We start from the raw sequence: 11,324 nt of genomic DNA, 5'->3' as shown, positions 1-11,324 counted from the left end.
GGGACTGTTGCTTTTTAACATATTTATGAATGATATAGAGATGAGATCATCTCTATATCATTCATTAGATCATTAAATTTGCTGATGACACAAAGTTATTCAAAGTTGTTAAATTGCAAGAGGATTGTGAAAAATTACAAGAGGACCTTACGAGACTGGGAGACTGGGCATCTAAATGGCAGATGACGTGTAATGTGAGCAAGTGCAAAGTGATGCATGTGGGAAAAAGGAACCCGAATTATAGTTATGTAATGCAAGGTTCCACATTAGGAGTCACCGGGTGGGAAAGGGATCTAGGCGTCATCGTTGATGATACGTTGAAACCCTGTGCTCAGTGTGCGGTGGCCGCTAAGAAAGCAAATAAAATGTTAGGTATTATTAGGAAAGGAATGGAAAACAAAAATGAGGACATTATAATGCCATTGTTTTGCGCCATGGTGTGACCACACCTCAAATATTGTGTTCAGTTCTAGTCACCGCATCTCAAAAAAGATAGTGGAATTAGAAAAGGTACAGAGAAGGCAACGAAAATGATAAAGGGGATGGGACGACTTCCCTATGAGGAAAGGCTAAAGCAGCTAGGGCTCTTCAGTTTGGAGAAAGGACGGCTGAGGGGAGATATGATAGAGGTCTGTAAAATAATGAGTGGAGTGGAGCGGGTAGACGTGAATCGCTTGTTTACTCTTTCCAAAAATACTAGGACTAGGGGGCACACAATGAAACTAGAAAGTAGTAAATTTAAAATGAATCAGAGAAAATATTTCTTCACTCAGCGTTTAATTAAACTCTGTAATTTGTTGCCAGAGAATGTAGTAAAAGTGGTTAGCTTAGCAGGGTTTAAAAAAAGGTTTGGATAGTTTCCTAAAGGAAAAGTCCGTAGACCATTATTAAAATGGACTTGGGGAAAATCCACTGCTTATTTCTAGAATAAGCAGCATAAAATGTACTATTTTGGGATTTTGCCAGGTACTTGTGACCTGGATGGAAACAGGATGCTGGGCTTGATGGACCTTCAGTTTGTCCCAGTATGGCAATACTTATGTACCCTGAGTTGGGAGCCTCATTTCCTGCTCTAATTTGTTCACTTTTCTTTTTCTCCAATTGCTTTCATCCTCTTGCTATAAAAGTTTCCCTCATTTGCTCTTTGCCCCAAATACTTTTATTTTTTAACCCCCTTTACTAGCATTTATCCTTGTCCCCCTACCTCTGCTCTAGGACATGGTATTGTTTTTCTCTTTCCTTTTCTGTTTTCCCTTCTCTCATAATTGTTTTGATTCTTCTGAATTTTGTTTGTACCTTTCCCCTGTTTTGTCTCTCATTTACCAGTTATCTCTGTACTTCCTAACCCCTTTACTTTACATTGTTTCTACCTTTCTCTCTTCCCCAAGTACACTTATCCTATCACTTTTCTAACATCCACATTAACTTTATCGTTTTCCCATATTTTCATCATTGCTCCTCTCCCCTCTTCCCCTCACCAAAAAGATTCCCTCCTCTTGGCCCATCTAAGTAAACCCCTTCTCTATCACTGCCTTAAGAATGATTGCCCTATATTTTCTCTTCAAATAGCACCTGAACTGTACTGTCAATCGTTCCTACATCTGTCACACCAGTCACATCTCAATCTGTCCTGCAATCACCAATCCCTACAAGTTCCTGTAAAGTTCCACTATTCTGTTTCTCTTCCTTTTCTTCAATGCAACACGATGGCCATGAATACCACCTTTCAGTTTGATGCCCCCACCTCCCACCCCTTTCCATAGGTGCTCATAGCACAGGTTCAATCTTTGCTCTTTATTCTCTTTCCAATGGTTGATCAGAATTCTACAGCTGTAGTATAATCAGAAAACTGAAAGGAAGAAAAGGAAATCGGGGAGCCCTCATGTGTTTCTTTCAGAGAGAAGTTGAAAAGAGAAGAAAGTTCAGCACTAGGAGAGAAAGAGGCATGCCCTCAAGCCTGTTTAGCTCAAGGCAAAGAGCTATTTATTCTTTGAATGTTCTGCTGGTACTGGCAAATGGGGGGGTCAAGTAATGCTAGTTATAGTAAGAATCAGCCTCAAGCTGTCTAATGTCATCACTAAGGAACAGTTTGCAAGGGTGAGCCAAAGAGGTAGAACAAAGGGGCATGTTCCTTTGTGCAACATCTTTGTTTAGTATGAGATTTCTTTTACCTTCATAATATTGACTGCTTGTGTTAAGAATGGCCATTATGTTCCATTTTACCCAATATAGAAGGGAGCATCCATAAACTAAGCTGATTCCTATATGTCCTTCTAATGCAGCCTGTACTGCTGAACCATTGCCAAGCTATATGATAAATGTAAGCTCTCTTAAATCAAAGCTAGAAGTTGTATATGATTTAATATTGGAATTAAAGCCAGATACATTTTGTGTTATAGAAAACCTGGCTGCAAGGTAGTGATTAGGCATTTTAAAGTAGCTAGTATTAGTGGGATTTGTTTGTGAGCACAGTTCATGAGAAAGAGGATGAGGTTAAGGGGTTCTGCTAGTCCTACAGAATCTAGCAGACTGAAATGTGGTGGGGTTTTGGTTTGTTTTGGCAGTGGGATATTTGTTTGGTCTATCAGCATACATGTCCTAGTGGTAGAAACAGAGACAATGGTGGCAAAAGACCATATTGCCTATCCAGTCTACTCCTCCAATACCAATTACTAAGTTCTACAATCCCTTCATCCCCTTAGAGGGCATCTGTCCTTGTCCCATACATAAATACCATTCTTTTCTCCAGCGGAAGGCTATACCACACATCCATCCCCTTTCCATAGAAAAATATTTCTTTAGGTTATACCCAAGTCTATCCCCTTTCGCCTTCGTCTTATGACCCCTCATTCCAGAGCTTCCCTTCAATGGAAAGAAGCCTGCCACAGAAGTATTTAAATAACTATCATATCTACCCTCTCCCACCTTTCCTACAATGCATATCTATATTGAGATCTTTGTCATAAAGTACGTGGGGGGCAGACTTAAAGATCACTGACCATTGTAGTAGTCACCCTGTAAACCGACTCCATCCTGTTTATTTATTTTTGAAGGTGCAGTCTCCAGCATTGTATATAGTACTCTAAATGAAGCCACACTAGAGCCTTATACTAAGGCATTACCACCTCCTTTTTCCTGTTGGGCATTCCTCTCTCTAGGCATCCAAGCAACCTTCTGGCTTTTGCCATCTCCTTGTCTTACCTGTTTGGCCAACTTAAGATCATCAATACACTCCTCTCACGTAGAGAAGAGCCAAGTCAATTGAAACCTATACTTCATTTAGGAGATTTTAAATCTGGAGTACAGATTAGATTATTATAATGCATTATCCCCCCAGATTCTATATAGTGCAACTTAAGTTGTGAGTATAAATCCAGTCATATATTTGTGCATGCAACTTAAGTTAACAAGCCAATCAGCACAGATAATTGCAAATTAATTATTGACACTAATTAGAATTTACATGCACAACTAAGCATATTCTATAACATGATGTGTGTAAATTGTACATCGCGTGAAGGGGCATAATCAAATGGGGATGACCATCTCTAATGGCACCCATCTCTAAGGACGTCCTGGTGAAGGGGCAGGGAAACCCATATTATCAAAACAAGATGGGCGTCCATCTTTCGTTTCAATAATACGGTCGGGGACGCCCAAATCTCAACATTTAGGTCGACCTTAGAGATGGTCGACCTAAATGTTGAGATGGTTGACCTTAGAGATGGTCGTCCCCGGTTTTCAACGACAATGGAAACCAAGGATGCCCATCTCAAAAACGACCAAATCCAAGGCATTTGGTCGTGAGAGGAGCCAGCATTCGTAGTGCACTGGTCCCCCTCACATGCCAGGACACCAACCGGGCACCCTAGGGGGCACTGCAGTGGACTTCACAAATTGCTCCCAGGTGCATAGCTCCCTTACCTTGGGTGCTGAACCCCCCAACCCCCCCCCCCCCAAAAAAAAACCCACTCCCCACAACTGTACACCACTACCATAGCCCTAAGGGGTGAAGGGGGCACCTACATGTTGGTACAGTGGGTTTTGAGTGGGTTTTGTAGGGCTCACATTTACCACCACAAGTGTAACAGGTAGGGAGTGATGGGCCTGGGACCGCCTGCCTGAATTGCACTGCAGTGCCCACTAAAACTGCTCCAGAGACCTGCATACTGCTGTCATGGAGCTGGGTATGACATTTGAGGCTGGCAAAAAAACATTTTTTTTAGGGTGGGAGGGGGTTGGTGACCACTGGGGGAGTAAGGGGAGGTCACCCCCAATTCCCTCCAGTGGTCAACTGGTCAGTTTGGGCACCTTTTTGAGGCTTGGTCGTGAAAAAAAATGGACCAAGTCGACCAAATGCTCGTCAGGGACGCCCTTCTTTTTTCCATTATCGGCCGAGGATGCCCATCTCTTAAACACGCCCCAGTCCCGCCTTCACTACGCCTCCGACACCCCCGTGAACTTTGGTCATCCCCACAACAGACTGCAGTTGAGGATGCCCAAAATCAACTTTTGATTATGCCGATTTGGGCGACCCTGAGAGAAGGGGACGCCCATCTCCCGATTTGTGCCCTTCTCTTTCGAAAATGCCCCTGATAGTTAAAAAGGCATGGGCACTTCTAAAATCTATGTGCGTTGTTCTAGAATATACCTGGTCCGCACCTAATTTAGGCATCAGGATTTACACCAAATTTTACTTGGCAAAACTGCCCAGAACTAAATTTAGTCACATGGACGGGCACTCGGCATATTCTATAAACTGCGTGGAAATGTACACCTAAATTAAGACATACTTTATAGAATATGATTTGTCTTATTTCATTTCGGTGCTGATTTTTTTTAGGCGTGAAATATAGAATTTAGTCCTATACGCTGGTGTTTTGTAATGTAGAATCAATGCATTACAAGTACTGCAAAATGATGATGCTCGTACAATCACTGGAATTAGTTGTTTTGAGCATGTTAGCAATCGTTGCATTGGCTTCCTACACGCTCTTGGATTGATTTTAAATTTTGATTTTGGTTTTTGCCCAGTAGCTCAGAGATACATTGTGTAATTACAAGGAATGCTGTGTTCTCAGTGAAGGGCCCCATGTTATGGAACATGTTGCCTGACCACCTGAGAAATGTTTCCGATTTCTCTTCGTCTAAGAAATAGTTGGAACACTCATTTGTTTATTCAGGCCTTTTTTTTTTCCTGATCTCAATATTTGTGAGTACAAGTTAACTCACACTATGTAGAATCCAGGGGTTTACCCCTTCTTCAACAGGAGGATGCTATCTTTGTTCAGCAACCCGTAGAAAATCATCCAATAGTCCTGGAAGCCAAAGTGTCCTTGAAGACACCATCCATTCATCTCCAGGACGCTAGCCTCTCTGCCTTGGACTTTACCCTAGACAGGGAGGATTGACAAAAATAGCACCTGCACACCTATTTTTTCACCCTCTCACCCAAAGCTACAATCACTTTTGACACATTCAAATGGAAAGTCTGACAAACCCTCTTTGATATCTTGGATCTTGGCACTAAGCAAGCATTACACCTCCTGGGACATCATGTCTAGTTAGTGGATGGATGCTTCTGTACCCTTCAGGAGGGATTCACCAACCACCACTACCCTTTCCCTTTCTAGTGGTCACTAATTTCGTAAGCCTGGAGTTTTTAAGCTCCAATCCCCTCTTGTTCTTGGCATGTTCTTGCCTCCTCCACTTCCAGGGCTGCATATTATTTAGTTTGAGAGAAGGTGAAGCCAGGCTTTGGTGATCAGTGTCCAGTTGTCCTCTTTCAGTAGAGTTTCATCTTCCCTTTTGCTGGATATTCTTGATGCTTCAAGAAGCATTTCATTCATTTCTCATAATCACCAATGCTTCCCAGCTTTGCCACCCCCACTCTCAGAACTCTACTTGGTTCATAAGGGATTAACTTGCAGGCACACAAAAGCATTATCGATCCTTCAGTATCAGAGTTGTTCTTTGTTTTAATATACATGAAGAGATAATATTATTTTGGAACTTTTTGTATTGTGTTCTCTGCTTCTGAATTTCTTACATAATATGCAGTTTTTTAGATCTGCCTCAACTTGGTACAATTCCAATCCCTACCCAGAAAAAAAGGTTAAGGCGGTGATTTTACAAGCGCTATTTGCACTTTAAACATCTCACTCTTGGCACTTACATGTTTTTGTGGCCACAATATACAAGCCAGTATTTAAAAAAAAGGGCAGGACAAACCGTTTAAGCCACTAAAACATATAGAGGCACCAACAGGGAGTGTCAAGGGCAGCGCTGTGTCAGCGACATCTATCCCCGATTCCAGATAGCAGGCCAATGAACATCCAACACCAGATGAACATCAGGATTTAGACCACCTTTAAATCACAAATAAAAGTGCCACCATAGCACGTCCCTGTGACTGTTTGCCCTGGTGGTGACTGCAAGAGATCTGAGTCTGTGAGCCCGATGGCCGTTCCTGTTCACCCAGCTCCACTGTCTGTCTTTCTCCACACCTAGTATCTCACCCACCTTCCAATCTCATGCCGAATAGCTCTTGCCCCTCACCTGTCTTCTTCTTCTCCCCCTCTGGCATGCAATGGGTCAATTTTGTGATCCTAACTGGTTTTCAGCATGTTCATGATTCTGCTCTGGTCTGTCTGAAGTGCGATTTCCCATGCAGGACAAGAACTGCTTCTTTGGAGCCAATACAAACCTTCACATTCAGCCTCTACCAGCGATTGTAAAAATGGCAAGCATGTTGTTTACGTATGTCTTTTAAAAAAAACATCAAGGTGGGAAGACTATTTTAAGTGTTGCTACTTGGTACTTCCAAGTTTCTGAAATAGCCAGCAGCTCTAAACATTTAGGGCTGCATATCTATACCCACCATTTTACAAAACTGGCAGCGTTGATTGCTCAGTATTGAAACATGAGGCAGAGTTATTTAGAGAAGATTTCTATTTCAATTGGCTTTTTGTGAGTTGATGCCCTCTACATTGTATTTGCTAACAGTGTGTGTATTTTGTTCCACTTCTGTGGAGTGCCAAGTAAAAAAAAGTTTTGTTTTAAGCCGGCTGTTAAATGTTTCACACTGCACACCACTGGATGTCAAGCCCAGTGCTCTAACCATTAAGCTGCTGCTCTAACTATGATGTACAATACATATTACCATGCTCTGAGGGGTAAAACGAGTAGCTTAGTGGTTAGAACATTATGCATGAAATCCTACAGCTTCTCCTTGTGATCTTGGTGCAAGTTACTTACCTTTCTCTCAGGTACCAAATTAGATTGTGAGCCCAACAGGGAAATACAGCTAATGTATCCTGAATATTAAAACAGCTTGAGCTATTACTGAAAAACGTGTGAGTTAATTCCAATTAAATATTTTTGAAGCCCAGGGCTACACATTTTCAGGCAGAGCTAGACATTTTCCTCTGCAGGCACTAAATGGACACCAGAGAGGTGGCACACAGGCAATGTACTGGTCCTATGGGGGCAGAGAATGAAAGTGTTTTAATTATGTCCTAAGTGTATTTCTCTTATTTGGCCAGCAGGTGGTGTTTCTTTACTGTAAAGCAGGTACAGGGAACTGAATGTTCTTTTCCTTTAACTCAAGCAGGAAGCATGCAGCAGTACACTTTTAAATCTTGATGACTGGGCTCTGATTGGCCTGGAGTTTGAAAAATTACCCAGTAGTACTGGCTGTTGCTTCATTCTTAGCCCGGGAGAAAAGAGCGACAGATCTCTTTGCTAACACTCTGTGAACAGTTATACATTCTGATCTTCCCAGGTACTGTTTGTTTCGACAGTATGCAAATGTGTAATGTTATAATTGATCCATATTTCAGTTACCTGTTATTGTTTGCTGATTGCACATTTATTTTCTGTTCATTGTTCCAGCGTGACAATAATCCTGTTTAGTTTGTTGACTCTATCTGTCTGGACTGAAGAATCCCAGTGGTTTGTGTGTTGGGTCTGTTGTGAGTGCTTTCTGGGAATTGTGAGATCACTGGGAGTATGACCCCAGTAACCTAGAAATCACTGGGGATAATTGAGAGCGGGAGACTTGCCCAGAGGCGGTTGTGACTCAGTCGGTGGGAGGAGGGTGCTAGTGTAGAGCACAAGCGGCAGGTGCAGGTGGGCCTGAGCTGTGCTGGGGATAGACCCTCTAAGTGGTCATGGGGTAACCCCAGATGGGGTGGCTAGGCATTTCATGACACTGACAAACTGCAATATCTGGGGTGATTGTGATGGTCTTTCTGGCAAGCTCTTAAGTCAGTGGTCCATGCTAATATGCTAATGAGATTCCAAGACTGTGGTATCACAGATAATGTAATGCAATGGTTTCAGTCAAATATGAGTGACTGATACAAGTTCAAATTGATAGCGATGTTTCACATTGCTTTCCCCTCTCTAGATGGGATCGGCGTTATCCACAATTCTTTTCTGTATTTATCTTCATTCTCTTTGGGGTGTGCTGGAGGTATGATTAAATGGAAATGTTTTTGCCTAGGGATACTAATCTCAGTTCAACTACAGATTGTATGGTTGAGCACATACGTCTTGGTGGTGCCCATCTAGGTCAAGGCCTCAAAATAAAAACAGAATGTTTTTTTACACATAAAGATTTGTACATTCTTCCTAAGTCAGGAATTAATTGTTATTTGCAAGTGATATGCAAAGTGGCTTATTGGGGGGGAGGGGGGAATTGTGGACTCAGATCTGACATTTAAACCACAAACTGCTCAGTAGGAATTTAATTTTTGCAAAGATTGAGAGGGCCAATGCACAGAAGTCCCTGTAAACCACTGCTCCCTATTTCAACCTCAGCTCCATGGCGAGTTTTCAAGACAGCAAAGCCACTGCTACACACAGCTTTCTTACACAGGTTTATTATGCATGTATCAATAGAAATCAAACAAAATAAAACATGGAAAAGAAAATAAGATGATACCTTTTTTATTAGACATAACTTAATACATTTCTTGATTAGCTTTCGAAGGTTGCCCTTCTTCCTCAGATCGGAAGAAGGGCAACCTTCGAAAGCTAATCAAGAAATGTATTAAGTTATGTCCAATAAAAAAGGTATCATCTTATTTTCTTTTCCATGTTTTATTTTGTTTGATTTCTATTGATAACCTTAAGAGTGGACTAACACGGCTACCACACTCCTCTACTTATGCATGTATGAAAGCAGTGTAACTTTTTTTTCTAAAGCATGGGACATGATAGCAGGATCAAGGACAAAGCAGGACTGCACATCATGCACTTGGTGCTGGGGCTACTCAGGTTAAATCGCACATTGCTGTCCCAGTAAGTTTTGTGATTCGGGGCCTGAAACAGTTTTGAATCAAAATGACTTTAGGACTCTTACTTAGCACTAGGTTCTTGCCTTATTATTGTAGGGTCTTGCTGCCTCTCCATTAAAGCCTCATCCTATGGAACACATTCTGCAGCAAGACTAATGTCAGTTGCTTCTGTTCTTCTAGGTCATGTTTTTATACATTGTAAATTCACATATTTATTTGCCAGTTAATTGGCAGTTCAAAAAGTGCTTCCACAGCACAGGTTCATTGACTGGGTAGCATTTCCAGTGAAATCATGTATATACATTTGTACAGCTGAGTTGTTAGCAGCGAACAAGACACAAAAAGTGTACAGGCAAGGAGGGAGGTGGGGAGAAAGTGTTCTAGGGAAGGAGGCGTTTAACTGAAACAATGGAAAAATTGTACTATTTTCACCTGTGTTGTATTGGATAAAATCTGAAATCAGCAACCCTAATCATATCTCACCTGCTTTGTCCTCACTTCATTTCTTAAAGATTGCCTGGCAAATTGAATATGGTATGCAGCTTGCTTCATTTTTGCCACTGACCCATTTTATTTGTTCTAGATTGTGCTCTCAGGACCATTCTAATTTGATTATTATTATTTTTTTTATTTAGATTTTGCTCACACCTTTTTCAGTGGTAGCTCAAGGTGAGTTACATTCAGGTACACTGGATATTTCTCTGTCCCAGGAGGGCTCACAATCTAAGTTTGTACCTGAGGCAATGGAGGGTTAAGTGACTTGCCCAAGATCACAAGGAGCAGCAGTGGGATTTGAACCGGCCACCTCTGGATTGCAAGACCAGTGCTCTAACCACTAGGCCACTCCATTAGTATTGAATGATGTGCACAGCTAGCAGATCTATGTGAAGTGCTTTGCCAACTGCAATTAAAGAAATAATGAATGTATTGAATTTTAGAAAAAAATGGCGACAAGACATTGATTCTGGTCAGACATTTTGTTCATGATTTCTATTTTATGCTGGTTGAGATTTTAAAATATAATAAATTATGAGCATAAACATTGTCACATATACCACAAGTATATCACATCAAGCACCCCTCCTACGTCCAACTGTTTGGTCACCCAGTCAAAGAAGTCAGTCAGATTCATCTGATGTGACCTGCCACTAGTGAAGCCTTGCTGCCTTAGGTCCTGCATTCCATTCAGTTTGAGAAATCTCACAATCCTACGCTTTAGTAGCATTTCCATTAGCTTACTCACCACTGAGGTCAGACTGACAGGTCTGTAATTCCCAACCTCCTCCTTACTTCCACTCTTGTGCAAAGGGACCACATTCGCCCTTCACCAGTCCTCCGGGACCACTCCAGTTTCTAAGGAAGCATTGAAGAGCTCAGTCAGCGGAGCCGCCAGAACTTCTCGGAGTTCCTTGAGCACCCTCTGGTGTATCCCATCAGGCCCCATCGTTCTGCCTACTTTTAGTTTAGCTAGTGCCTCATGAACACAGTCCTCCGTAAACGGGTCTTGGTCTACCATACATCCATCCCCATTAGCCTTTGTTTTCTGCAGCTCTACCCCCGGCCTTTCATCTGTGAACACAGAGCAGAAATAATTGTTAAGCAGTTAAGCTTTTATCCTTACCATCCACATATTTCTCTCCCTCAGCTTTGAGCCTCACGGTGCTATTATGGTACGTCCTCCTGTCACTTACATATCTGAAAAAGGTCTTATCCCCAATTTTACCTTACTAGCTATCTTTTCTTCCATTTGCCGCTTAGCTTTCCTGACAGCTTTTCCAGCTTCTCTTCGCTTATCCGGGTATTCTCGCCTGTCTTCATCTTTCTGAGTGGTCTTATAATGTGTGAAGGCTAACCTCATTTCTCTTATCTTTTCAGCTACTACGTTCAAGTACCAGAGCGGCCTTCTTTTCCTCTTTTCTTTTATGTAGTTTTCTAACATAAAGGTTAGTTGCCTTTAATATAGCTCCTTTCAGTCTTGTCCATTGCTGTTCTACATCCTTCAGCTGTTCCCATCCTACTAAC

At 41.8% G+C, this 11,324-nt stretch overlaps 1 protein-coding gene across 1 annotated transcript in view; it reads left to right on the top strand.

The window, feature by feature from the left end:
• SASH3 (SAM and SH3 domain containing 3) overlaps positions 1-10,922 on the top strand; it is a 74,388-nt gene extending 63,466 nt beyond the window's left edge. Inside the window, exons 9-10 of the transcript XR_003942886.1 lie at positions 9,687-9,696; positions 10,911-10,922. The gene's annotated coding sequence lies outside the window, so the exon portion shown is untranslated. The remainder of the gene's footprint in view (positions 1-9,686; positions 9,697-10,910) is intronic.
• The last annotated feature ends 402 nt before the right edge of the window (positions 10,923-11,324 follow it).

The sequence above is a fragment of the Microcaecilia unicolor genome, chromosome 7 (genome assembly GCF_901765095.1).
Source record: "Microcaecilia unicolor chromosome 7, aMicUni1.1, whole genome shotgun sequence".
NCBI classification, from domain to species: Eukaryota; Metazoa; Chordata; class Amphibia; order Gymnophiona; family Siphonopidae; genus Microcaecilia; species Microcaecilia unicolor.
The sequence above is the reverse complement of the archived record's forward strand: the minus strand, read 5'-3'. Positions and strand labels throughout refer to the sequence as shown.